This window comes from Cynocephalus volans, chromosome 4 (genome assembly GCF_027409185.1).
Source record: "Cynocephalus volans isolate mCynVol1 chromosome 4, mCynVol1.pri, whole genome shotgun sequence".
NCBI classification, from domain to species: Eukaryota; Metazoa; Chordata; class Mammalia; order Dermoptera; family Cynocephalidae; genus Cynocephalus; species Cynocephalus volans.
This window is the reverse complement of record NC_084463.1, coordinates 20,863,122-20,889,883: the sequence shown is the minus strand read 5'-3', so window position 1 is coordinate 20,889,883 and position 26,762 is coordinate 20,863,122. Positions and strand designations below refer to the sequence as shown.

The 26,762-nt window shown below is 40.0% G+C and overlaps 1 pseudogene; it reads right to left on the bottom strand.

Moving 5' to 3' along the window:
* Positions 1-235: 235 nt before the first annotated feature.
* Positions 236-26,762, bottom strand: LOC134375888 (uncharacterized; annotated as a pseudogene).

The window sequence follows — 26,762 nt, the reverse complement described above, 5'->3', positions numbered from 1 at the left end:
CTAAAAGAGAGTGATTAAATTATATAAACACATTGAAAAAAATAACTAAAGTTCCGATTTGAATGATTTATCATTTGTTACCTAGGAAAAACCTGCAATAGCAGCAAGACATAGCAAAACAGATATTACCCCAGTTCAGATATTAACACCTCCCCCTTTTTATGTCTGATTAAAATTTTTACTGAAATCTCTCAAATGTGCCAAGTAATAGTTTTGGCAAAAGGGGGGAAAATAGCTAACAAATTAAACACGGCAGCTCCCTCTGCTGGTCTGCAGCAGGTTGATAGGTTACAAACACACTCCCAGAGACAAATGTAACATGCTGGAGAAGTGGACAAGACGTGAGTGCTGGGCTTTGCCTCAGGAGAGACACACTGTCCATGCAGTGAAGAGGGGCAGGTGGAAGCAGCAGGAGGCAGAGCAGGCGGCAGCCCCGCTGGGTTCACAGGGTACAGGCCGCACTTAGGGTACTGGGTAAAGTGCAGTTGGCTCTCTGCCAGTGAACTGAGGTACCAGCGCTGGGCAGAGCAGTACTGGGGTTTGCAGTGCTTACTAGTTTGTTCTCGGCCATCTTCGTGTTTGCCGAATTTCAGGATCGAAGCGGATGCCACTCGAAGCATTCCCTGCAGCTTCTGCTTCTGAGCGACGGTGAAAACTGACGGAACCCGGGTGCTTAGACGTGAGCTTTGTAAGAGCACCCTCACGGCCCTTAAATGGTCCGAAAAGCAGACAGAGCTCCCGAGGGCTGATATCCAGGAGGAGAAACACAGGGTGCGGCCCTCCTGCTCCTGAAGGCTGGCCCTTCTCAGCTCTGCCGCCGCCGCGCATCCTCCTGGTCCTGCCTCGCCGGGCAGGGCTGGGGCGAGGACGGGAGTCTCCGGAGTGAGCCCAGAGAGGTGGGGACGGGGCTGCGGAAAGGAGGGGACGAGGGGCGCCCAGAGAGCACGGGAGGAGGTGCGGGGCGCGGGCGGAAGCGGCCGACACCCCCCTCCCACCCCGTTTTTATATGTAGAGACACAGATGCACAGAGAACTGAACTGTCCAAGGTCACATAGCCAGTATGGAAGGGTAACCTGGATCTTTCAGACTCGTAATCCTATTCTAAACAAAACAAAATCCTCCTCCGTATCCCACCATGGTTAAAATCTCAATCCCCGAGATAGGTCAGACTCACATCAGACCTGATTCTGCCTTTTATTCTGCCATGATGTGGACTCACTTCCATTGTCAAGTTGAACAGACTTCACCTTGACAATATGTATACTTATCATATATATACTTATCTATATATATAGAACGAAATTGACACCTTCTTCACTCTTGGATTCTTAGGTTAATTCATTCTCCGGCTGGTGGATCGTATGAAACCAAGCAACACTGGAATGAATTGTCCTGCGACCCAGAGAAATTAATGTGATACACTTGATCATTGGAAAGTGCCAAGGAATATATGAGCTATGCCTTTAGTCCTCTTTAGAGAAAAAAAGAATAAAAATGTAGCTGTAAGACATATAGACCATGGATTTTAAAAATGGGATTGATTTTCCTAATCTGGACCAGAGTAGAATAGCTCGGAGAAATTAAAGAATTAAGAGAACTCAGTACAAATGACCACTAACAATGGGAATTGTGGGGAAATTTCTAAAGCAATCATTAACGAAAATATCAGTGATAATACCCCTTAAATTTCTGACCATACAAAGGAGTGGAAGAGCTTGTTATGTGGAAGATAATAGTGAGAGTAATAAAACGATTTATTTATAGCTTTGACACTCAGCAAAGCGTTTATCCATTATTTCTATTTAATCTTCACACCAACCATAACTGGCATATATTTGTCCCATTTTATAGATGTGGAAACTGAGGTTTAGATATTTTATAAGACTTTGCTAATGTCACAAAGCTAGTGATAATAAGAGGATTTGTACCTGCTCTAACACCAGAGCCCATGTTTTTAATCCTAATGGCCTGCTAGTGTGTAGGGCAGGACCAGTGAGTTAAGGACTGTGCAGAAATTTCACACCCACCAGGCTTTTATTCCCATAATGTTTTTGTCTGTCTTGAATCTTCATTATCCATTATTTATTTATTTGCCTTAAATTTTGTCCCTACTTAAAAAAAATACAGAAATATACAACATATTAAGCTTCATTGTGCCTTAGTATAAATTAATTCCTCAATGGGTTTTGGTTTGGGAGAAAACAGACAGAACCCATGGGAGTCTAGGAGATTAATTGGAAGGGCTGCAGAGGGGTAGGAAGCAGTGGAAGAAAGGTATTAAAAAGATGGTATGAAGACAAATGGAAAATAAACATCACTTTCCATATTAGGGAAGATGGGCTGATATTCTGTAGAAAAAAAATCCCATTATCTCAATAGCTTAACATTAAAAATTTATTCTTTTAAAAAGTTTTTAAAAACATTTTAATTGACAAATAATAATTGTATATGTTAATGGCATACAACATGATGTTTTGATATAAGTATTAAATCAATCTAACTAACATACCCATCGTCTCACCTATTTTTCATTTTTTTGTAATGAGAACACTTGAAATCTACTTTTTCAGCAATTTTCCAACATGCAATATGCTATGGGTTAAATGTGTCCTCAAAAAGTTTATGTATTGGAAACTTGATATCTATTGTAACAGTGTTAATAGGGTGGGTAATCCAATTATGGTATTAGAAAGGTAGGGCCTTGGAGAGGTGATCAGATTGTGAAGACTGTGCCCTTCTGAATGGATTGGTCCCCTCGTGGAATAATGGGCATGGTTCTGATGGCTTTAAAAGGAGAGAGAGAGAGAAAGTTACTTCTCTTTTGCTCAACAAATTCTCTCCATGGGGCACTCTGCATTGCTGTGGAAAAAAGGCCCTCACCAGATGTGTTCCCTCAACCTTGGACTTTGCAACCTCCAAACTTTGAGAAATAAATTTTTTTTCTTTATAAATTACCCAGTTTCAGGTACTTTGTTATAAGCAACGGAAATGGACAATATGTTAGTACTAACTATGGTCACCATACTGTGCAATAAACCATTAAAACTTATTCTTTTCCCCATCAAAATTCCAATGAGATTTTGCTCAGAAATGGAAAAAAAAACCAAAAATCCTAACATTCATATAGAATAACAAAAGACCATGAATATCCAAAGTAATCTTGAGCCAAAATATATAAATAAATAAAGCTGGAGGCATAAAACTACCTGACTTTAAACTATACTACAAAGCTGTAGTAGCCAAAACAGCATGGTACTGGCATAAAAACAGACACATGGACCAATGGAACAGAACAAAGAATCCAGAAACCAACCCATGTACCTACAACCATCTGATCTTCAACAAAGGCATCAAGACCACACACTGGGGAAGAGACTACCTCTTCAGATAATGATGCTGGGAAAACTGGACATTCATATGTAGGAGAATGAAACTAGACCCATACTTCTCACCATATATGAAAATCAACTCAAAATGGATTAAAGAATTAAATATACATCTTGAAACCATAAACTTCCTTAAAGAAAACATAAGGGAAACACTCCAGGAAGTAGCATTGGGCACAGACTTTATGAATACAACCCTGAAAGCACAGGCAACCAGAGGAAAAATAAACAAATGAGATTATATCAAACTAAAAAGCTTCTGCACAGCAAAAGAAACAATTAACAGAGTGAAAAGACAACCAACAGAGCGGGAGAAAATATTTGAAAAATATATATCTGACAAAGGAGCAATATCCAGAATATAAAAGGAACTCAAACAACTTAACAGCAGAAAAACAAGTAACCCAATTAAAAAATGGGCAAGGAGCTGAATAGGCATTTCTCAAAGGAAGATATATGAGTGGCCAACAGACACATGAAAAAATGCTCAACATGACTCAGCATTCGGGGAATGCAAATCAAGACCACTCTGAGATACCATCTTACTCCAGTTAGGATGGCTAATATCCAAAAGACTGAGAATGATTAATACTGGTGAGGATGCAGAGAAAAAGGAACCCTCATACACTGTTGGTGGGACTGCAAAATGGTTCAGCCTTTATGGAAAATGGTAATGGAGGTTCCTTAAACAATTACAGATAGATCTACCATATGACCCAGCTATCCCACTGCTGGGTATACACCCAAAGGAATGGAAATCATCATGTCGAAGGGATACTTGTACTTCCATGTTTATTGCAGTGTTATTTACAATAGCCAAGAGTTGGAACCATCATTGGATGAGTGAATAAGGAAAATGTGGTATATCTACACAATAGAATACTACTCTGCTATAAAAAAATGAAATACTACCATTCACAGCAACATGGATGGACTTAGAGAGCAACATCGATGGACTCAGAGAAAATTGTATTAAGTGAAATAAGCCAGGCAAAGAAAGAGAAATACCACATGCTCTCACTTATTTGTGGGAGCCAATAAAAATAAATACACTCAAACAAATAAATGGGGAGGAGGAGAGAAGATACAACAATCACAACAATTCCTTGAACTTGCTAAGACAGGTACATAGATATGATGTTGATAGGGGAGGGGGGGTGAAGGATGGGCAAAAGGAGGAATTGGTAAAGGGGCATGAAAATCAACTGCATTGTATATTGATAAATTTTTTAAAAATCTTATTCTTCCTAACTGAAGCTTTGTTCCCTTTGACCAACATCTCAACATATTTTCTCATTCCTATTATGCACTTATCATGGTTTGCAAGGTGGGGCTGTGCTCATCACTTTAGGTTCCTGAGTGACAGAGTAGCCACAACCTCAAACATGTCCAACCACCATGGCAGAAGAGAGCTCCACAGGGTCTCACCCAGGGCACTCAGTGCTCCAACCCAGAAGTGAAACAGCTCTCTGCTCCCAATTCATTGACCAGAACTCATGGGTGCTGATCAGCCTGCGGGGAGAGGTGGCAGGACGTGCAAACTTATTGAATGCACAGAAAGTGGGCAGCCAGAAGAATTTCGTGATGCACTCGTGAATATTCTCCCCAAGAATATGTCTCAATATTCACCCACTTCTCAGCATGGCCCAGATCTGGCTGTGCTCTTTCCTTCCAACTCATTCCACTTCATGGCCCCATGTGCCGGTCACATTCCTTTCTAAAACTGTCATTTTTCAGAAGGTCAGCTTCTCTTCCATCACACAGACACATCATATAACCAAAGTAAGTCAAGACTATGTCTTTTAAATTTGTTTGGGATGAGAATAGCACAGGGAATGATGGGTCCCCTACTTGTGATGGGAGGGTTTTGTCATCTTCATTAAAGGGAGAGTCTAATGTGCTGCTTCAATTATGTGCTTTCCTTATACATTATCTCATCAGAGGCATCTTATACACCTTAGAATCATGAATTTCTGAGTGATGTGAATGATTCATCTTATTGTAATTTTCTGTGAATATTATGATAGCCAAGTGCAAAAGGCAATTCATTTGCTCTGAGATCTTTGAAAAATCAAACTTTACTTTAAAAATAAATTTTTATTGCCATAAGGCATTCCTTTTGTGTCATTCCTAAACTTGATGATAAAGTGATGGGCCCTTTGTAATGAGTAATATTTGAGTCATGCTGGAAGATGTCAAAATAAAATGAAGATTTTCAAAAATAATAGCTTTACATCATTTTGTAAAGAAGAAGAAGAAGAAAATAGTAAATCACATCTCGGTTTTAGTAATCAAATATTTTATTTCCTGTGATACACAAATATATAATCATTTGAAGTGTGTTAAAATGATCCAAGGATTGTGTTGAGACTCTAGTGGTTGTCTACTACACCTAAGCCTTGTACTGCACATAATGATTAAAAACTTAAGAATTATAAGAAACCGTCTCAGTTCTCTAGGATCTTACATCCTGGTAAAGAAGAAAAGACAGTGTCATAGATGAGTTTTGCCAGAAGCAGAGCCTGAGATAAGGCTTCAGGTGCAATGATTTATTTAGGAAGGAAGGAAGTGCTCCCAGCAGAAACCGATGAAGGAGAAAAGGAAGCAGGACAAGGAAGAGGGAAAGGTCAAGCCAGGATGTGATTTCAGACAAAATCCTGTAGTGGGTAGATTCAGCTTGACCTGAGGCAAAGGAGCTGTGTTTTTGTGCTCCCGAACTTCTCAGTCATTAGCTAAGGTCTGCATTGGGGAACACAAACTCCTAGACACTTTCGACTCTCTGCACATGTAGTAAAAGTGACTCCAGTCAACCAAGGGCCATCGTCCAAAGAATTTTAGGCAGTGGTCATTGAAGGTAAAAGCAGCCAGATGCTGGGGCGGGGGGCGGGGAAGGGTGCCAGACAGGACAGAGATTCTAGAGAACATCGGGGGAAGCACTGACACTAATGGTTTCACTCCATCCCTTGTGCCACTCAGGTCCACTCACATCAAGTTTATACCGTCAGGACACCTTCAAGATGGTTGTTAGTCACCATTTCTGGGAGAATTTACAAGGAGGTTAATGGGATGAACTGTAGTTCCCATTGCTGCAACTGGCCCCCAGGCTGCAACTTACATTCGTCATCTGCATGCTCTGGAGAATTTCCTTTTGCTCCCCTGAGCATTGTTGCTGTGCCTGTCCAACCTTGTGATGCCATCAGCCAGAAGCAGGTGGCTCCTGATGAGCAGCTCTCTTCCCACGGGCAGACACTCAGTCTCCACCAAGACCCCGAACAATGCCGACACATGCTTTGCACATGGTCCTCTGCTGTAGGCAGCATGGCTTTGGTCCAGAACTCCAGGTAGGGGTGCTGCAGTCTTCAAATTGGGACCAGCCAGAGAGTCCTCATGTATCTGTATCTACCACGGATGTTTCCAGCAGCACAGGAGAGAGTGAGTTACATGACCCAAGTGACAGGCTGTTTGTACCACAGCCTGGACCTGCTACAGAGCCTCTGTTGCTCTGGAACTATTCAAGACTGTTAGTGCTGCAAGTCATTTGATAAATGGGCCAAAAGAGTATTTCCAAATATAACGTATGCTCTCCTCAAATCCCTATCAGCATAACAAGCCTGGCTTCTTTCCTAATGGTGGAAACACCAAGGTGTCATAACATGTCTTTTACTTTAGAGCAAATGACCTGGCCCACCCCAGATTACTGGATCTATAAAAAATCACCAGCAGGGCAGAACTCTAAAACTTTGTAGAATTTACCTCCCACCCTCTAAAGCAAATCCAGAGTATCTGCCACTTTCTGCTCTTCATGCCCCATCAACATGTCATCAATATAGTGGACCCACAGCATATTTTGGAATGACCAGATGGTTCAGCCCCGTCAGACTGGATTGAGCCAGGATAAGAGAGTTAACCTAGCTATGAAGCAAGACCATGAATGCAGGTTGCTATGCATTCCAGGTGACTACAAACTAACTCTGATCCTCATTCTTGACGGGTATTGAAAAAAATGCATTCACATAGCACAAATCAGAGTGTAGCAAGGATACCACATCTACTATGTGTCTGAGGTTGTAATTGCCACTTGGCTAAGTTGATCCACCAGGTTTTTATACTGGCCAGATTGAGAAACCCAATGTGTGTAATGAAGAACACCACACTACATCTTTGAGAGTAGCAACAATCCAGCATTTCACTCAGGTTGAGGTCATTTTTCTCCTTTACTATCTTGGCCTGGGCCAAGGAGAGTTGACGGGCTTCTGCTTGGCCTTTCCAATATGGTACCTCTTACTCCTCAGGTCAAGGAACTAGTGAGGGTACTGTATCCTGCTACTGATGGCCATCCTAATTATGCATCCGAGAACCAGGAAGTGACCACCTGGGTTTGTGGATCCATTAGTGTGTCAGACCTGAGTTAGGACTCCATATATCACCTGACCTCCTCTGACAACCTGTGATGGTACTTTGGGTTCCCTGGAGACAATATCACCAAAGATCCTATGTTCAGTAGGCCATAAAAGATGTGGCTACTCCTTCTTCTAGATGGAATGTTATTGAGATAAATGTCTGCGAGTCCCATTGGAGAAGGACCATGCGAATCACTACCGCATTGTCTTGTGGTGAGCAAGGTCTATCCTCAAGAACAACCAGCTTCTCCTTCAGTCTATGAGTTCTGGTTCTGAGAACTAACTCAGGTCTGAAAATTGGATGAGGGGTCCTGTCTTTACATTGGGGCTGCTGGCATTACCTGACTGCCCATCATCCCTGATTTTTTTTGATTATGCAAAGTAATCTAGTGTTAGTTGTACATTTATCTTACCTGCAGGAACACTATGGTCTGTCATCCACCACCACAGGCGACTGAAGTTGTTGTTCTCTGGTTGACTTCTGCTTCTGCTGTCTACTGCAGCAATCATGTTCCCCTTGACTCTGATGGGCAACAGCTGCCTCCTGGCCACTGCTATGGGGGAATCCTATCAACCCCACTGATACTAGGAGGCCCAACTACTTAAGAGCAATCCCTATCATCAACCATACTGGAGTTTCTCAGTGATTCTGGTCTCTGTTACCAGTGCATTCCTCATTACCCAATTGGAAAGAGTGTCCTCTGAGTTTCCCAAGAAACACCGTTGGCTGGAGGGTTCTCAGGTCTGATATAAATCCATCTTAGCATGCCCATTTCTGTGGTCCTTTTGATCCATTTTTTCAACATTCTGCCAAGTCAGTTCTGGTAGCCCAGTTATAATAGGCAGTCATTTTTTCCAAACTTCCTAGAGCCAACCTAGCAGCACTTCAGCACTGATCCAGAAGTCCTTTCCAGGGTATTAAATCCTGAGTTAAGGATGCATATGAAAAAAGTCCCCCATATCAGTTTTATGTTCTGCCCCCCCCACATACACACACATACACATACACAAACACACACATACATGCACACATATGGAGGTGTACACACAATACACACACACACATAAACACACATACATACACACACACACACAGGCTCAGAACACTCAATATCCATTTTGGGCAGGCTCTGCCAGTTTCTGTCTGTACAATTCAGCAGTCCTAAAAGTCCTTATGTGAATAATCTCTGTTCTCCTATCGTTGGGCCACTATTTCCCCCATCAGGCCATTAAGCAAGTTGGCTTTAGACATTGCTCTAATGGTCATGGTGGGGCAGTGGAGGCAGGCCATGGGGAGGGTGAGTGTTCTCTCATACACCATATGCCTTAGCTGAGGCCCCCACATGGTCTTCAGGCTGGGAGGGTTGCAATGAAAGGACAGGGCACATTCTGCAGGCTCAGGAGCTTCCAGGGAAGTGGAGCCCTCGGCTCTGGAATGCATGTGCCCTCATTCCAAGTCTCAGACTCTCTCTCTTCCCTATTCTGGCCCTGATATTGGTCGAGACTTGCCAAGGCTGAAACTGCAGACATCCTCAAGGCTCTAGTTCTCTTAAAATTAAGTCCTGATCTTGTAGTTCAGCAGTCTTCTCTGCGACTACCAAAAATGAGTGTCTTTTATATGTTCCTCCAGCTTCCTCTCCCTTTCTTAAGTTGGTACTTGAAATCCATCAAATCTTCTTTGCAATCCATCAGTATTACACAAACACAACAAATTCTACTTTCATTAAAGAGATCATTTCCTTCATCCTTCTTAAATGATAGAGATATCACAAAAGTCGGTGCTGCCTCTTCATGTATATCTCATTGAAAGTCATTGCTCATGAAAATCTTAGTAATTTCAGTGCTAGCACATGCCACAGATGATGAATACTCCACTTACTGCCAGTGAGAAGGTACTGTTACCCTCTGGCCTGTACATGATCAGAATCCCATCCTCAGAGTCAGTTTCCAAGTCTACTCCTAGTACCAACTGTCCTTGTTTGAGTTCTTCAGAAACAGAGCCTGAGATGAACATTTGTGTGCAGGTGATTTATTAAGAAAGAGCTCACAGGAGAAAGTGGCAAGGGATTGAAGGTAAGCAGAACAAGGAAAAGAGGAAGCCAAGAAGGGATATAAGTTCAGACCAAGACAGAAGAGTAGCTTAAGCCCAACGCTGCAGGGGAATTCTGGAGTGTAAACCATGTCTTACAATTGCCTCAATCTGAGGCAAGAAGCTGCAAGGTGAACATGAACTCCTGGAAACTTCCAGGTCTCTTCACGTGTGGATAAGAAACCAGTAGTGCAAGGACAATCTTTCAAAAGGATCTGAGGGATGTGGGAGGATCACTAACACTGTCCACTACAAGTAAAAAATGGTTCAGTAAGAATACAAGCCATTTCAAAACAAATAATTACCATGGAAGTTCAAAGTAGACCAAGTGAAATACAGTCAAAATTTGAGGGAGAGATGGAATTTGAGTTGGGTCAGGGAAAATGAATAAAATTTGGATGGATGAAGAAATGGAAAGAGGAACGTTACTGCTGTAGAAAGTACACAACAAATAAATTCTTGGAGTCACAAATAAGATGTTTTGGGATGCCGAACGCATGAAAAGATGTTCAACATAACTAGCCAAATCAAAACCATAATAAGATATTGCTACATACCTATTAAAACAGCTAAAATAACAAATGGTGGCAACACCAACGTCTGGTGAGGAGGAAGACGAACGAGATCTCTCATACACTGTAGTGGGAATGTACAATGGTACAGCCACTCTGGAAAAGTGTTGGTAGTTTCCTGTACAGCTCAACATGGCTTTATCCTACTACCCTACAATGGCACTACCGGGCATTTTTCCCAGTTTATGGTGACATAAAAATTTGTACATAGAAGCATTATTCATAGGAGTCCAAAACTGGAAACAGCTCAGATGTCCTTAAACAGATGAATAATTAAACAAACCATGGCATATCCATGCCATGGAATAGTACTCAGCAAGAAAAAGTAACATACTGTGTGATTCCACTTACTAACCTTCTCAAGGTGGTCAAACTGGAGATAGTGAATCGACCAGTGACTGCTGGGGGTGGGGGTGGTATTGCTATAAGAGGGTGTCACCAAGGCAGTATTTGTGGTGATGAAGAAGTTCTATACATTTATCACTGTGGTTGTTACATGAATTGGCACATGTGATAAGATGACATAAAACTATACACACACGTTGTACTAATGTCAGTTTCCTGGTTTTGACAACATGTGATAGTTATCTAAGTGTAACCAATGGAGAAAAATGGGGAAAGTTTACACAGACCAGCTCTGTGCCATCTTTGCAACTTCCTGTGAGTATACAATATTTAAAAAATTTTTTTATAATTAGAAAATTGCAATGCTCTTGAAGAATGTAAGTCATCAATCTGGCTGAAATGAAAGACGCTTAAGAAGAAATAATAGGTTGTCTATTTAGATAGGTAAGGTGGGATTGGACAACAGAATACATTTTATATCAGACCAAGGACGTGACTTTAATCCTGAAGGGAATGATTGACTGCTGCTGACTTTGAGCATGAAATTAATGAGATGATATCAGAATCGTAGAAATATTAAATGTGGAATGGTATGAAAAAGGAGGCAGAGAAAGGTGAACACCAAAAAATCTAGTGAAGAGGTGAGGTACAGACCTCAAAAGCTGAAGAACTGGAACAGGCAAAGGCCAGTGGGAATGGGAAAAAAATACCAGATTCAAGAAATACTTCACGGAATAATTTATAAAATTAGAGAGTCAATTAACTGAATATGGTGTAAAGACAAGAATTGGTGTCACTTCCTGATATGGTCTATATAAGCAGAATTACTTCATTTTATTAGCTGTGTGACTGAAGTTATAAACATACTCCCTGAGCCTCAATAGTTGCATTGATTGCTCTTCTGTTGGTTTCTCTGTAAGCCATGAGATTTAGGGAGAACTGCTGACATTAATTTCTATGTGTAAAAAACAATTTTGGGGGGATGAGAGAGTTATGAAATACCTTCTTGTAATCAGTGTGAGCCCATGTGAGGCTGGAATCAGGTAGGCATATCCTTTCCCAATTCCACAATCAGTAATATCTCCTTGGTAGCTGGAAATCAGCCACAGTAGGAATATTTACACCACCAGAATTGGCAAACAATGTAAATGAGAGCTTTGTTTTATTTTTGAGAGTGGGCTGTTAAACATTCAACAGTGTAGCACTGGCAAGAATTCAGAATGGAGAATGTTATATCTGTTAAAGGAGCTCTTACAGATTATACATGATGGGACCTCAGATCAGATAAGACACCCATAAACATTCCAAAATGTCATTGACATACAGAACTAATGTTCATCAATATTGTTCTTCTGTTTGTCATCTAATCAGTTGAAATTAATAATGAATGGAATCTGAATTTACCCTTAAAGGGGAGCTAAACTAAGAAGTGTTCTGTGAATTTACACTTAGAGTATTTTACTTAAATGGACATTAGCCCAGCAATCTTCCACCCTTGGCCTAAATTTAGTTTTCTCTGCAACTTGCTGTATAAAATGCAACCCTGAGGACAGCATTCCCATCTGCACCATTGACCATCGTGTCCACAATGCTTCAACAGTGTCTGGCACTGAGAGGGTATCAATACACCTTTGATGGCTTAGCATTAGTTATTTATTTATTTTGTTTTCTTTTTATTATTGAAACAGAATTGATTATACATATTTATCTAATTGGTATTAAAAGCTCTTTATTGAAGCTGCTCCATGTATGGTGGTGCCCCAGAATCTTGCTCAGGCCCACAGTTGCATGAGTGTACCAGCAGGCCAAGCACTGGAGGGAAATGCTGAGTGTTGGAGCAGCAGGTAGCCAGCTGGAGCAGTAGCCCATTTAGAGAATCAGGCTCTGTGACCACCAGAATAACAGAAGCAGCAACTGCTCTACCAGACTACTAGACATCAACATGGATAGACTAAAAATATGATAAAACAAGGAAATACAACACCACAAAAGGAAAACAATAATTCTCAAATACCAGATCCCATAGAGCAGGAAACCTTTGAAATATCTGAAAAGGAATTCTGAGTAACAACCTTAAACAAACTCAGTGAGATAAAAGAAGACTCAGCTAGACAACACAGTGAAGCAAGGAAAATAATCAAGGACTTGAAAGAGAAAATTTACAAAGAGACAAATAAAATAAAAAAGAATGTGGCAGAACTCTGGGAACTCAAAGACTCATTCAATGAGATAAAAACTACAATTGGGAGCATAAGCAGCAGGCTAGTGCATGCAGAAAAAAGAATTTCTGATCTTGAAAACAGTCTTTTTAAAATAACCCAAGCAGAACAAAACAAAATAAAAAGCAAGAAAAAGAAACAGGAAAGAAAAAGAAAAAAGAATAAAAAAAAAATAAAGAAAATCTAAGACGGCTAGCAGACCAACTTAACAGCACAAACATTCAAATCATGGGCAATCCAAAGCAGGAGGAGAATGAAATAGTGGAAAACTTTCCCAGGTATTGGTAGAGATATGGACTTCCAGGTCCAAGAAGCTCAAAGGTCCCCAAACAGGTTCAATCCAAAAAGGGCCTCTCCAAGACACATTATATATATATATATATATATATATTTGTCTTTTTTGTGACCGGCCGCACCGCAAGCGCACCAGCCATCCCTATATAGGATCCAAACCCGTGGCTGGAGCGCTGCTGCGCTCCCAGCGCCACACTCTCCCGAGTGCGCCACAGGGTGGGCCCCAAGACACATTATAGTTGAACTGGCAAAACCCAAAGATGAAGAGTGACTCTTAAAAGCAGCAAGAGAAAGGCATCAAGTCAAATATAAGGGAGTCCCCATCAAACTAACATCAGACTTCTCAACCTAAACTCTACAGGCCAGAAGAGATTGGAATGATATACTCAAAGTACTAAAAGAAGAAAACTGCTTGCCAAGAATACTATGTTCAGCAAGGGTATCTTCCAGAAATGAAGGAAAATAGTGCATTTCCACTACAAACAAAATCTGCCAGAATTTACCAGTACATGACCAGCTCTATGAGAAACCTTTAAAAGAATCCACCTGGAACACCAAAAACTATAATTACCACCATGAATACACCAGAAATAACAAACACCACTGGCAGAGAAGATATGCAAATGAGAAAGAGAAAGAAACTATACCATACCACACCAAAAAAACAAATAAACACCAATGGCAAACAATAAAAGGAAAAAAATATTAAAATCAACCATAAAAAGCAATTAAATGTCAACAGTAAGACAATACCTTTTAATAACAAACCTAAATGTAAATGGATTAAATTCTGCACTCAAAGGACATAGACTGATCAACTGGATTAAAAGTTAGACCCAACTACATGTTGTCTACAACAGACTCGCCTCACCTGTAAAGACACACTAAGAATAATAGTGAAGGGATGGAAAAAGATATACCACACAGATGGAATCCAGAAATGAGCAGGAGTAGCTGTTCTTATTTCACATAAAATAGACTTTAAATCAAACACCATAAAAAGAGACAAAGAAGGTTATTATATAATGATAAAGGGATCCATTCAGCAAGAAGACATAACAATCATGAATACATATGCACCCAAAACTGGAGCACCAGATATACAAAGCAAACATTATTAGGCCTAAGGAGTGAGAGAGAACCAGATATGATAATAGCTGTGAACCTGAACACCTCTCTCTCTTAGCATTGGGCAGGTCACCTAGGCAGCAAATCATCAGAGAAACATACTTTAGAGAAATTGGACTTGACAGATATCTACAGAACATTTCATCCAAGAAGTACAGAATATAAATTCTGCTCTTCAACACATGAAACATTCTCCAGGAGAGACCACATGTGAGGTCACAAATCAAGTCTCAACTAATTTTAAAAAACTGAAATCATTTCAAGTATCTTTTCAGACCACAATGGATGAAAATAAGAAATCAGCAACAATCAAAACTCTGGAAACTATACAGACACATTAAAAGCAAAGAACAGGGTCCTAAATGACCTATGAGTCCAAGAAGAAATTAAACAGGATATCAAAAAATTTCTTGAAACTAATGAACATAAAGACACATCATAAAGAACCTGTAGGATACAGCAAAAGAAATACTAAGAGGGAAATTTATTGCAATGAACGCTTACATCCATCTATCTATGTATACATATTTATTCTCGTGAATATATATTAATTCATCTACCTACATATGAATATGAATGTGTCTATGTAAGTAGATGGATTCATGTAGATGAATATATATTCACATAGATGAATATGTCTACTTAGAAAGATTCCAAGTAAACAACCTAACATTATATCTCAAAGAACTAGAAAAACAAGAACAATCCAATCCCCCAAATGGAAACAAATAATTAAAATCAGAGCAGAACTAGATGAAATAGAGACCCCCCCCAAATACAAAAAATTAATGAAACAAAAAGTTGGTATTTGAGAAGATAAACAAAATAGGCAAACTTTTAGCTATGTTAACTAATAAAAGAAGTGAGAAGACCCAAATAATTAAATCAGAAATGAAAGAGAAGACATTACAACCAATACCACAGAAATACAATTTATCATTAGAAATATTATAAACAACTATACACCAACACATTTGAAAACCTGGAGGAACTGGATAAATTTATGGACACATACAAATTACCAAGACTGAACCAAGAAGACATAGAAAACCTGAGCAGACCAATAACAAGAATTAAGACTGAAGCAATAATCAGCAGTAACCAACATCGAAAAGCCCAGGACCAGAGGGCTTTACAGCTAAATTCTACCGAACCTTTAAAGAGGATTTAACACAAATTCTTTTCAAACTATCCCAATAAAATGAAATAGAGTCCACTTTCCAAAACTTATTCTATAAGGCCAGCATCACCCTGACACCAAAAGCAGACAAAGATGCAACAATAAAGGAAAACTACAGGCCAATATCTCTGATGAACATAGATGCAAAAATACTCAACAAAATATTGGCAATCAGAATACAGCAACACATAAAAAAAATTATACACCATGATAAAGTGGGATTCATCCCAGAGATCCAATGATGGTTCAACACATGCAAGCCAATAAATATGATATGCCTTGTCAACAAAATCAAGGACAAAAACCATATGATTATCTCAATAGACACAGAAAAAGCATTTGACAAAATTCAGCATCCCTTCATGAGAAAGACTAACTAATTTGGTATAGAAGGAAAGTATCTCAACATGGTAAAAGCCATATATGACAAAACCCACTGCCAAATCATCCTGAATGGGGATAAAAAGCTTTTCTTTCACGAACGGAAACAAGACAAGGATGGTCACTCTCACCGCTCCTTTTTTAAATGTAGTATTGGAAGTACTAACCAGAGCAATCAGTCAAGAGAAAGAAATAAAGGGCATCCATATTGGAAAAGATGAAATCAGACTGTCCCTCTTTGCAGATGACATGATTCTATATATAGAAAAATCTAAAGATTCTACAAACAAAAACAAAAACAAATACAAACAACAACAACAACAAAAAAACACCTTTATAGCTCATAAAGTATTTCAATAAGTTTCAGCATACAAAATCAATTACACAAAAATTAGTAGTATTCTTATACATTAACAATGAAGAAGCAGAAAAAGAAATCAAGAAAACAAGCCCATTTGCAATAGCTACCAAATGAATAAAATGCCCAGGAATAAGTTTAACGTAACAGGTGAAAGATCTCTGTAATGAGAACTACAAAACACTGCTGAAAAGAATTAAAGAGGACAGAAACAATGGAAAGACATTCCCTATTCATGGGTTGCAGGTATTAACACTGTGAAAATGTCCATACTACCCAAAGTGATCTACAAATTCAATGCAATCCCCATCAAAATACCAATAACATTCTTCACAGAAATAGAAAAAAAAAAAAATAGAAACAACAACAGTCAAAACATTCATGTGGAATAACAAAAGAACCCAAATAACCAAAGCAATCCTGAGCAAAATAAATAAATAAATAAATACAGAAATACATAAATACATGAATAAATAAAATCGGACACATAACACTACCAAACTTCAAACTGTACTGCAAAGCTATAGTTACCAAAACAGCATGGTAGTAGAATGAAAATAGACACTTGGACCAGTGTAGCAGAATATCAACCTACAGACTTACAGCCAATTGATATTTGACACAGGCAAAAAAATTTAAAAAATTAAAAAGCACATTGGGGAAAAGACTGCCTCTTCAATAAGTGGTGCTGAGAAAATTAGATACCTATATGGGGAAGAATGAAACTAGATATGCACCTCTTAGCACATACTAAAATCAACAAAAGTACATTAAAGACTTAAGTATAAGATCTGAAACTGTAAAACTACTATGGGAAAATATACAGGAAACACTTCAGGAACTAAGTCTGGGCCCAGACTCTATGAACAAGAGCCAAAAAGCACAAGCAACAAAAGAAAAAATAAACAAATGGGACCATATCAAACTAAAATGCTTCTGCACAGCAAAGGAAACAATCAACAGAGTGACATGACATCCTACAGAGTGGGAGGAAATATTTGCAATCTATACATTTAAGGGATTAATATCCATAATATATAAGGAACTCAAGTGATTACACAGTAAAAAAACAAATAACCAAATTAAAAAATGGGCAAAGGAACTGAATAGACATTTTTCGAAGAAGGACATACAAATGGCCAACAGGCACTTTAAAAAAATGCTCAACGTCACTAATCATCAGGGAAATACAAATTAAAACCACACTGAGATATCACCTCACCCCAGTTAGACTGGCTGTTATCAAAAAGATGGGGAATAACAAATGCTGGTAAGGATGTGGTGAGAAGGAAACACTCCTACACAATTGATGGGACTGTAACTTAGCACAACCACTATGGAAAGCAGTATGGAGCTTTCTCAAACAACTACAGATAGTTCTTCCATATGATCCAGCAATCCCACTTCTATATATATAACCAAAGGAATGGAAAACATCATGTCGAAGGGATACCTGCACTCCCACGTTCATTGCAGCTCTGTCTACAATAGCCAAGATATGGAACCAACCTAAATGTCCACTGACATTTGACTGGATGAGGAAAATGTTGTATATATACACCTTGGAATACTAATCAACCATAAAAAAAGAATGAAATTCTGCCATTTGCAGTGACATGGATGAGCTGGGAGAAAATTATGTGTGGAGTGAAATAATCCTCACTCATAAGTGTGAGCTTAGAGAGAAAGAAGGAAGGAAGGACCACAGTGGTGTTGATGTTGGAGATAGGGTGCAGTGGGACCTGACAGTCAGCCTCAACCTACCCAGCTTTTTTACCAGGTTCTTGACTCTGCCTCAAGAAAGAATTCAAATGAAGAGTCACAGCAGAAAATGAGAACAATTTTAATGCACTAGATAAGAAATACAGGTTCCATAGAGAAAGTGTGGCATAGTTCCAGAGATTGAGCAGGGCCCACACCAAGTTTAACACAAAAGCAAGAAATACATACTTAAAGCTCAGTACAGAATGCAGGCTGGTTCAAGAGAGTGAGAAGCCACTTGCTGAAAGTAAGTTTGATACAAAGTAAAGTATCCACACCTCAGCCAGCTCCAGTTTCCTGCACGAAAGTGAGCAACAATCCTGCTTTTGTATGGATTTAGCTTTTATAGTTCCTCTATCTAACAAATATTCAATTAAGAGGGTGGCTCCCAGTTATGTAACATTTAGTCTTCCACATGTTCAGTTGGTCTCTTCCTGGAGCATGTTCATTGGTCAGACCCTATCACACGCTCCAGGTATATTCAAGAATATTCAGGAATATTCTGTGCTTTCTATTGTGCATGCCCAGCAATTGGATTTGCATAAGCCAGCCCCCTGTGATCTCATTTTCCTCAACTTGGTGCTGAAAATAGGTCTAAGTAGCAAAAGTAACTTTCCTCTAGGGGAGGGCTTAGAGGAGGGGGTCTGAGACCTCAGAGAGTGGCTGGAAACCGAGAGGCATATCCTAAAACTTGAGCCCAAGGAAACCGAGCACCTGCTATAGCAGTGTGTTGGACTTGCCGAAGGAAAGAGCACACCTAGAGTTGTAGAGTGGGGTGGGGTGGGGGGAAGGGAGAGGGGGAGGGAAGTTGGAGATTACTTAGGTGGGGAACATGGGAAATAATCTCAATTTCTGGTAATGGGCATGGTGAAACTATTGATCTGGCCCTCACATCTTGGGCACAAGTGGTGATGGTCAGCATTGTACCCCATAAATATGCATAACCAAAAAACAATGTCCTGACATTTATATGGAACAACCAAAGATACTGAATAGCCCAAGCAATCCTGATAAATAAATAAATAAATAAATAAATAAATAAATAAATAAATAAATAAATAAAAGTAGGAGGCATAACACTATCTGGCTTCAAATTATACTACAAAGTTATAGTAACCAAATCAGCATGGTACTGGCATAAAAACAGACATATAGACCAATGGAACAGAGTAGAGAATCCAGAAATGAACCCACATATATACAGCCAACTGATCTTTTATAAAGGCAACAAGAATATACATTGGGGAAAAGACTGCCTCTTCAACATATGGTGCTGTGAAAATAGGATTTCAATGTGCGGAACAATCAAACTAGATGCATGTCTCTAACCATATACCGAAATCAACTCAAAATAGATGAAAGACTAAAATGTAAGACCTGAAACTATAAAACTTCTACAGGAAACATAGGGGAAATACTCCAGGACAGAGGACTAAGCAAAAATTTTATGAATTAGACCTCAAAAGCATAAGCAACAAAAGTAAAAATAAACAAATGAGATTACATTTAACTAAAAAGCTTCTGTACAGCAAAGGAAACAATCAACAGAGCAAAGAGACAACTTATAGAATGGGCAGAAATATTTACAAGCTATGCATCTGACAAGGGTATAATTTCCAGAATATGCAAGGGCCTCAAACAACACTCTATAGTAAAAAATCAAATAACCTGATTAAATAACAGACAACCGAGCTTGATAGACATTTCTCAAAAGAATACATACAACTGGCTGACAGGTATATGAAAAAAAGTTCAACATCACTAATCCTCAGGTAAATGTAAATCAAAGCCACATTGAGATACCATCTCAGCCCTATTAGACTGCTTATTATCAAAAAGACAGAGAATAACAAATCCTAGCAAGGGTGTGGAGAAAGGGAGCCCTCCTACTCTGTTGATGGGACTGTTAATTGTTGCAGCCATTACAGAAAATGATACAGAGCGTCCTCAAACAACTACAGATAGAACTGCCATATGAAGAAGCAATCCCACCGCTGGGTATACACCCAAAGGAATGGAAATCATCATGTCAAAGGTATACCTGCACCCCTGCGTATACTGCAGCTCTACTTACAAGAGCCAAGTTATGGAACCAACCTGAGTGTCCATTAACAGATGACTGGATAAGGAAAACGTGGTCTATGTACACAATGGAATACTACTCTGCCATTCACAGCAACATGGATGAGCTTGGAGAAAATTATGTTCAGTGAGATAAGCCAGGCACAGAAAAAGAAATGCCACATGCCCTCTCTCACTAATGGGAGCTAATAAATAAATAAATAGAAAAGAAAACAACAATCACAATAATAGGATGAACTTTAAAAAAAAAAAGAAGAGAACTGTGGTTATTAGAGCTGGGAAAGGGGATGTGAGAGGGGAGTTAGGGAGAAATTGGTTAATGGTCACAAAGATTGACTATGTTTTGTAAACATGAAAATACTAATTGTCTTGATTTGACCACCACATACTGTACACAGGTATTGATATTCAAATCTTTACCCCAGAAATATGTATAATCAACTATGTTTCAATAAAAAACTGTTAAAATAAAATAATTCAATAGTCATAACACCGTATATATAACTCAGTGAAAATATAAATTTTTATTTTAATACAATATAAATAAATAAATAATTACTGGGCACCTAATCTGGGTCATCTCAGCAGTTTTATGTCCTGCACAGCAGGGACTCAGTGGTTGTTGACAGAATCAGTTTTGGGGGAGTAAAACTGGTGCCAAATGAGACTAGTCAGTAATAAATTTCTAGGTAGAAATTTATGGCTCTGTAACTCGGCGTTTTCTGGAGGTTAGTGTTGAGAACCCGATTAACTCTATATGTTTGTGCAGTTGTAAAGACATTTTTAAATGTTTAATTGTATTAGTTGTTAATGGCTAAAACAAGAATGGTGGAAAATGACAGTAACGAAAATATAGACAATAAAATCTAAATTAAAAAAAAATTATTCTCCCTTATTCTGCTAGTTGAGATGTAAATGTAAAAACTTAAAGTACAAAAAAAGACCCTAAAACTCAGAAAATAAAAAGCTCTTTCTCATCAGTTTGCGGTTTAGATGGACATATGAGCTAGATAAGGAAACTGTAGCTATTCTACGAAAAAAATAAAATTAGGTTCTAAGCAATTCAATTGCAAATTCACTCTGGAAACCAAAACTGTCACAAGTCAGGGATTGTTTGTACTGTCCTATGTCATTAGTTACAGTGGGGGAGTCAAAACTCCCGAGGTTCTGGGGCTACTCACGGCTTGTTCCCTCTATCTCTGCCATCAGTTTCCCATACATTAGAATTCAGTCCCCAAACCAACCTGAAATGGACACCAGCAGCAGCAGTGTGGAGGAGGCATCCACCCAGTGTGGGCAGGTGGGGAGGAGAGCTGGAGAAGACGTTTCTTGTCTGCGGTACTCGACATCTGTGGCCACCCTCCCATGATTTTAGTTGCATCATGATCCTCAGCTTCCCAAGGAAGAAGCCAGAAAGCTCACAGCCCAGGTTCTGCATAGCAAGTGCGGCCACGTGACCTGGGTTCCATGAATCAGAAAGGAAAGCAAATCTGGTGAGCGGAAGCAGCAAGCACAGATGTAGAGATTATGTTTCTAAGGAGTGGTTGTATTCATTGAACATCTGTCCTCCTCTCCTGAGGTCCCTGAAGCTGAGGGACAGAGGCCATGGTTGTCACTGGAAGTCCCTCTGGTGAGCCTGGGCATGCACACTTCACAGGCTGCCTCGCTTGCTCTCCTAATGTGCCTGACAGCCACTTCATCACCCTCTAAACAGTCCTCTTGTTAAAAGAACTCTGACACTCCAAAGCCTAGAATGCATTTACCTACATGATGATACTAGAGTTGTGCACTGTACCCCAATGTGCAGCTTCTCCCATCCTTGTAAGTCCCAGTCTCCTTGACGTTCTTCACTAGAGATGATGGGGACTCCATGGAGCTCTTGAGAACCCCACAAATAAAATTCTGCCCTCCAACCCCAACTGAGTATAGAACTATTGAAGAGTGACCCTGGACTTTCTGGTCATCTAATATCCACCAGCCCTGGTCTCCTCTCCACTGGGTCCTTCTCAGTTACTGGATCTCATGACCTCATTCTGGTCAATGTTGGCCACATTGGTTACACTCTGGTGAGGTCACTGACACCCCCATGGCCAGTCTAACTCATCTCTGCAAAGTGTGATGGCTGCTACTTCCGCCCCTCCAACCCTCTCTTACAGCAAGCAAGCTCCCATGACTCACATTCCTGAGACCATGGCAAGTTCATCTCCAGCACTTGCCTAAAGAGAAGGAAAATAAAGGAGCAGTGATCCAAACAGGAGTCACTCCTATACTTGATTAGTTGTTCAGATGTCTAATCTAACTCATGTAAACTTATTTATCAGTCCATTGTTGGTACATTTATTGGTGTTCAATAAATGCTTCTGAACTCAATGATTTCAGTTATTTTGGAAATAGAAACGGCTTAGCTCTTGTGGACCATACCAACCGTGAAGAACTGTAGAAGCAGCCCCTGCCAGGGACAGTTATGGAGCTAGTGCGTTGTACAGACAGTGGCAGCAGGTGCCCTCGCAGGTGTGCTGTTGGTGGCTATCATTGCTGGGATTCACAAGCTGAACATCCGGTGTTATAGACTGAGTTGTGTTCCCTTAAAAAGATGCTGAAGTCTTCATTGCCAGTGCCTCAGAATGTGACCTTATTTGGAAACAGTCTTTGCAGATGTAGTTAGTTAAGAGGAGGTCATACTGGAGTAGGGTGGGCCCCTATCCAGTATGACTAGTGCCCTTATAAGATCATCACATAAAAACAGAGACACAGAGAGATGCCATGTGACAATGATGGCAGAAACTTGGAGTGATGCAGCTGCAAGCCAAGGAATGCCAAAAGCTGATAGCAAACACCAGGGCTAGAAAAGGCAAGGAAGAATACTCCTCTACAGGTTTAAGAGGGACACCTTGATTTATACTTCTAGCTTCATGACACCTTGATTTCACACATCTAGTCTCCAGAACTGTAAGAGAATACATTTTAAGCCACCCAATTTGTGACAATTTGCTACAGCAGTCCTAGGATAATAGCATACCTAGGATAGGACATTTAAGAACTTCCAATAATGCAATACATGAATTCAGATACATGATAGTGAAAACAGAATTAGACAAGATTATCTCTCCCAGAGTAAGTTTTGTTTTGATTGTACACGTTCTTTGCTTATAATCAATTAAATTTTATATTGCTCCTTCCTGACTTTCCTACCCCTAAAAAGTGATAGCATTATTTTTTTAGTATTGAGTAGCAGTGAAAGGGGTTGTGGATAGGAAGCAGGTATCAAAAAACCAAAAAACAATGTGAGGAGGCCAACATGATTTTGAACTAACTCCACCTAAATAAATGGCACATATGACTACAGAGATTAAAAAAGGAACCAAAACTTTAGCAACAAACCCAGAGCTCCCTGACACATACACTAATTCTACAAAGATCTAGAGACTGATTAGCACTTGATTCCTGCCCCTCTTAATTCCAGATACAGTCATCCCTCAATATTGGTGGAGAATTGGTTCATTTACTCTTATGGATACTAAAATTCAAAGATGTTCAAGTTCCTGATATAAAATGGCATAGTATTTTCATATAACCTAGGTTCATCCTCCTGTATACTTTAAATCATCTCTAGATTACTTACAATACCTAATATAATGTAAATGTGTGTAAATAGTTGTTACATTATATTGTTTAAAGGAATGACAAGGAAAAATGTCTGTGCATGTTCAGCACAGATGCAAATTTTAAAAAATATTTTTAATAAGCTGTTGGTTGAATCCACGAATGTGAAATCATAAATACAGAGGGCCAACTGCAGTTAATCTCCAAGAAAAGAGGAAGACAGAGTTCGGCACCTGCTACAAAATCTACAAGGTGAATACTCCCCCAGCACAGATAGCCAATTAAGTAAAAACCAAGGTATTTGCACATCATGTTCTGTAAAGAGAAAACAGAAGAAAGGAGGTAGAACAACACAGCCCTCAAGCAGAGGTGGAAAGGGAAGGAGCATCCTGAGGCTCTCCTTGGTGGCCTGCAGGAGGCAGGAGGAGCAGGACGACAGAAAGAATGACCATCCTCTGAGGCTGGCATTGGGAAATGCAATCAGCCAGTTGTTTCAATGCAGAACAGACCAAACCATGAGGAATATAAATACAGTGTCAGAATGAGGCATGTGGGTTTAAAACATGGAAAATTACAGTATACCTTCATTTTAAATGAAGAGCTCAAATTATTTCCACATTTTTTAAACAGACCCTGAAAATTAAGGGGTTGACACATTAAGAAGATCATGTTCTATTCTTTTGCTCACTTTCCAGTTAACCATATGTCCTATTCTTCACACACAGTGTTTTAGGACTAGAGTGTGTGAATTCAGGGGCAATTCCACCCAATGGAGCCCCCAGAGGGAATGTGAGGATCTGAGCTTTGGGGACTCAACTGAAAGTTCTCCTCCTCATGGGGAGGAGATTCCAGAGGCCCTGCCTTCATTTACCTTCCAGCACTGTGTCCTCTGTGATTGGGGTGTTCCTTTGTCTCCCACAGGATGACAGAGATACAAAAAGGATTACTCAAAGCCCATTTCTTCTGAGAAGTGAGAGACCCCGAAGGGGTTAATTTCCTGGAACCCTCAAGAGCAAGGCATTCCTTCCTTTGGAAATTAACGATGAATTGGGTTTCTCTCCCCAAATTTATTTTCCAAACCAGGAAGTTTAGGAAAAAGAACATAGGTGGGGTTATGGCTAAGTACTGTTTAACAATAGAGGCTGGTAACATCAGTGAAACAAGCAAAGTGACCTTCCATAATGCAATTTGCAAAGGTTAAGTCGATCCACCAACAAAAGCTTGATCTTAGCAAACATTCTCTTTCCCCACAGCAACTTCCCCACTATTTTACATATCAATTAAGTAACTTGTCTGTCCTTGAGCCAGCAATTCTTTATCTATAACAGAGACTTTAGCCTGAGGAAAGTTTCCTGTCTTTTGCAAGGTTAACATTTGTACATGTAATTCCAAAAGGTTAGGCTAAACCTGAAACTACAGAGCTTTTGAAGCCAGGCCCTGTGAGATATATTTGCTTTATAAACGTAAGTATACTCCACATTGGGGGATCCCATCTGAGGTCTCATTGCTTTGTGAATTTTTTTCACTTGATACTGGAGATTACAGCTCACAAATTAAAGAAAGCCTTGTCCATTGCCGGTGACTCCATTTGAATCCTTGCTTGCTTTGCAGCTATTTCTCAGTCAGTCCAAGCAGCCTCTGTGCTGGGTTCTCCTTCCTTCCCTCTGAATTCACACCCCTGCTGGCTTGTCCTGGTAAAGCTCAGTGCCAGGCAAGCTGACACACACAGGACGAGGTGTTATAATCGAATGGTTTGGACAACTGGAGACTTAAGATGTGATGAACACTTCAGCAAAAACCCTCCTCTTCCTTCCCTTTCACCTACGCATGATGTAGGAGGGTTGATACTTGTATGACTAGTTACCCACAAAGCCTTGCCAGTAATCATTAATGCCTGATCTAAACAGAGCAGTTCTTTCAGGACTGAGGGCGAAAATAAGAAAAAAGAAACAAACAAAAAAAGGCCTCACTGGAAATAAAGAAGCTCTTTTTTTCCCCTCTTTTATTTTTAACCTGATGTGTTGCATAGTACTGAATGTCACCAGATTTTCATTAATGTCACTTTTCCTCATGTTCCATATATGATGTGACATAGCATCTGACTAATTAAATCCAATGAACAATATGTAACATAAAGGAGCATGCTAAGTCACATTAAATTGCTAGGAAATGAATACTGAATATACTGCCTTGGAGACCGAAACAACCAAAATACGCTGTTGAATGACTTGTAAAATGCACATGATCAGCACATATTGATAGCAAGGCAGCCAGATGAATACAAACCAGGACTGAGAAGAATTACAAAGGGAAATGAGGCTTGCCTTGAAAACGGAAACCATCGTGGGAATGAGCCAAGCCACATTAATAAAAAGCATTAATAATGGAAGAGGACCCCACTATTCTGGCTTAACTGTTAAGTGATATTGTTATATCTGGCCCTCTTTTGTCCTCGTTGCACGAACACTACTGATACAATGTTATGTAAAACTGTGGCTCCTGAGCAAAGACCACAGGGCTCTGGGCTTGGCCTCCCTGGCCCAGTGCTGGCCTGGGTCCGCCATCCCATGGGCTGTCTCCTCTCAGCCCATGGGCCTATGACCCGCTGAAGACAGCCATGAGGTTGGCTGCACTGTAAAGGGCACAATCCTCCCTCAACGAGGTCTGCTGCAAATTGTCATTATGAGAATGAGCTGTAAGCCCCTCCCCCCATCCTTCTTGCAACTTCTCAGAAGCTTGGACAGTTTTCTCAGACTTGAACCCTAGCCCCGGACTTTTTCAAGTTGTTTTGCCTCCTGCATAGAAAAGAGAAGCTGCACTGATGCTAACTGGTTGCACTTACCTTCTTCTCTGCACGTTGGTATGCTTCTGCTTTCCGTCTTCCTTCTTGTGCTTCTCCTCCTCTTCAAGGCTAATGCTCACGGGTGCCTGTAAGAGCCTTGTCCTCCACCCACCCTGGCCCAT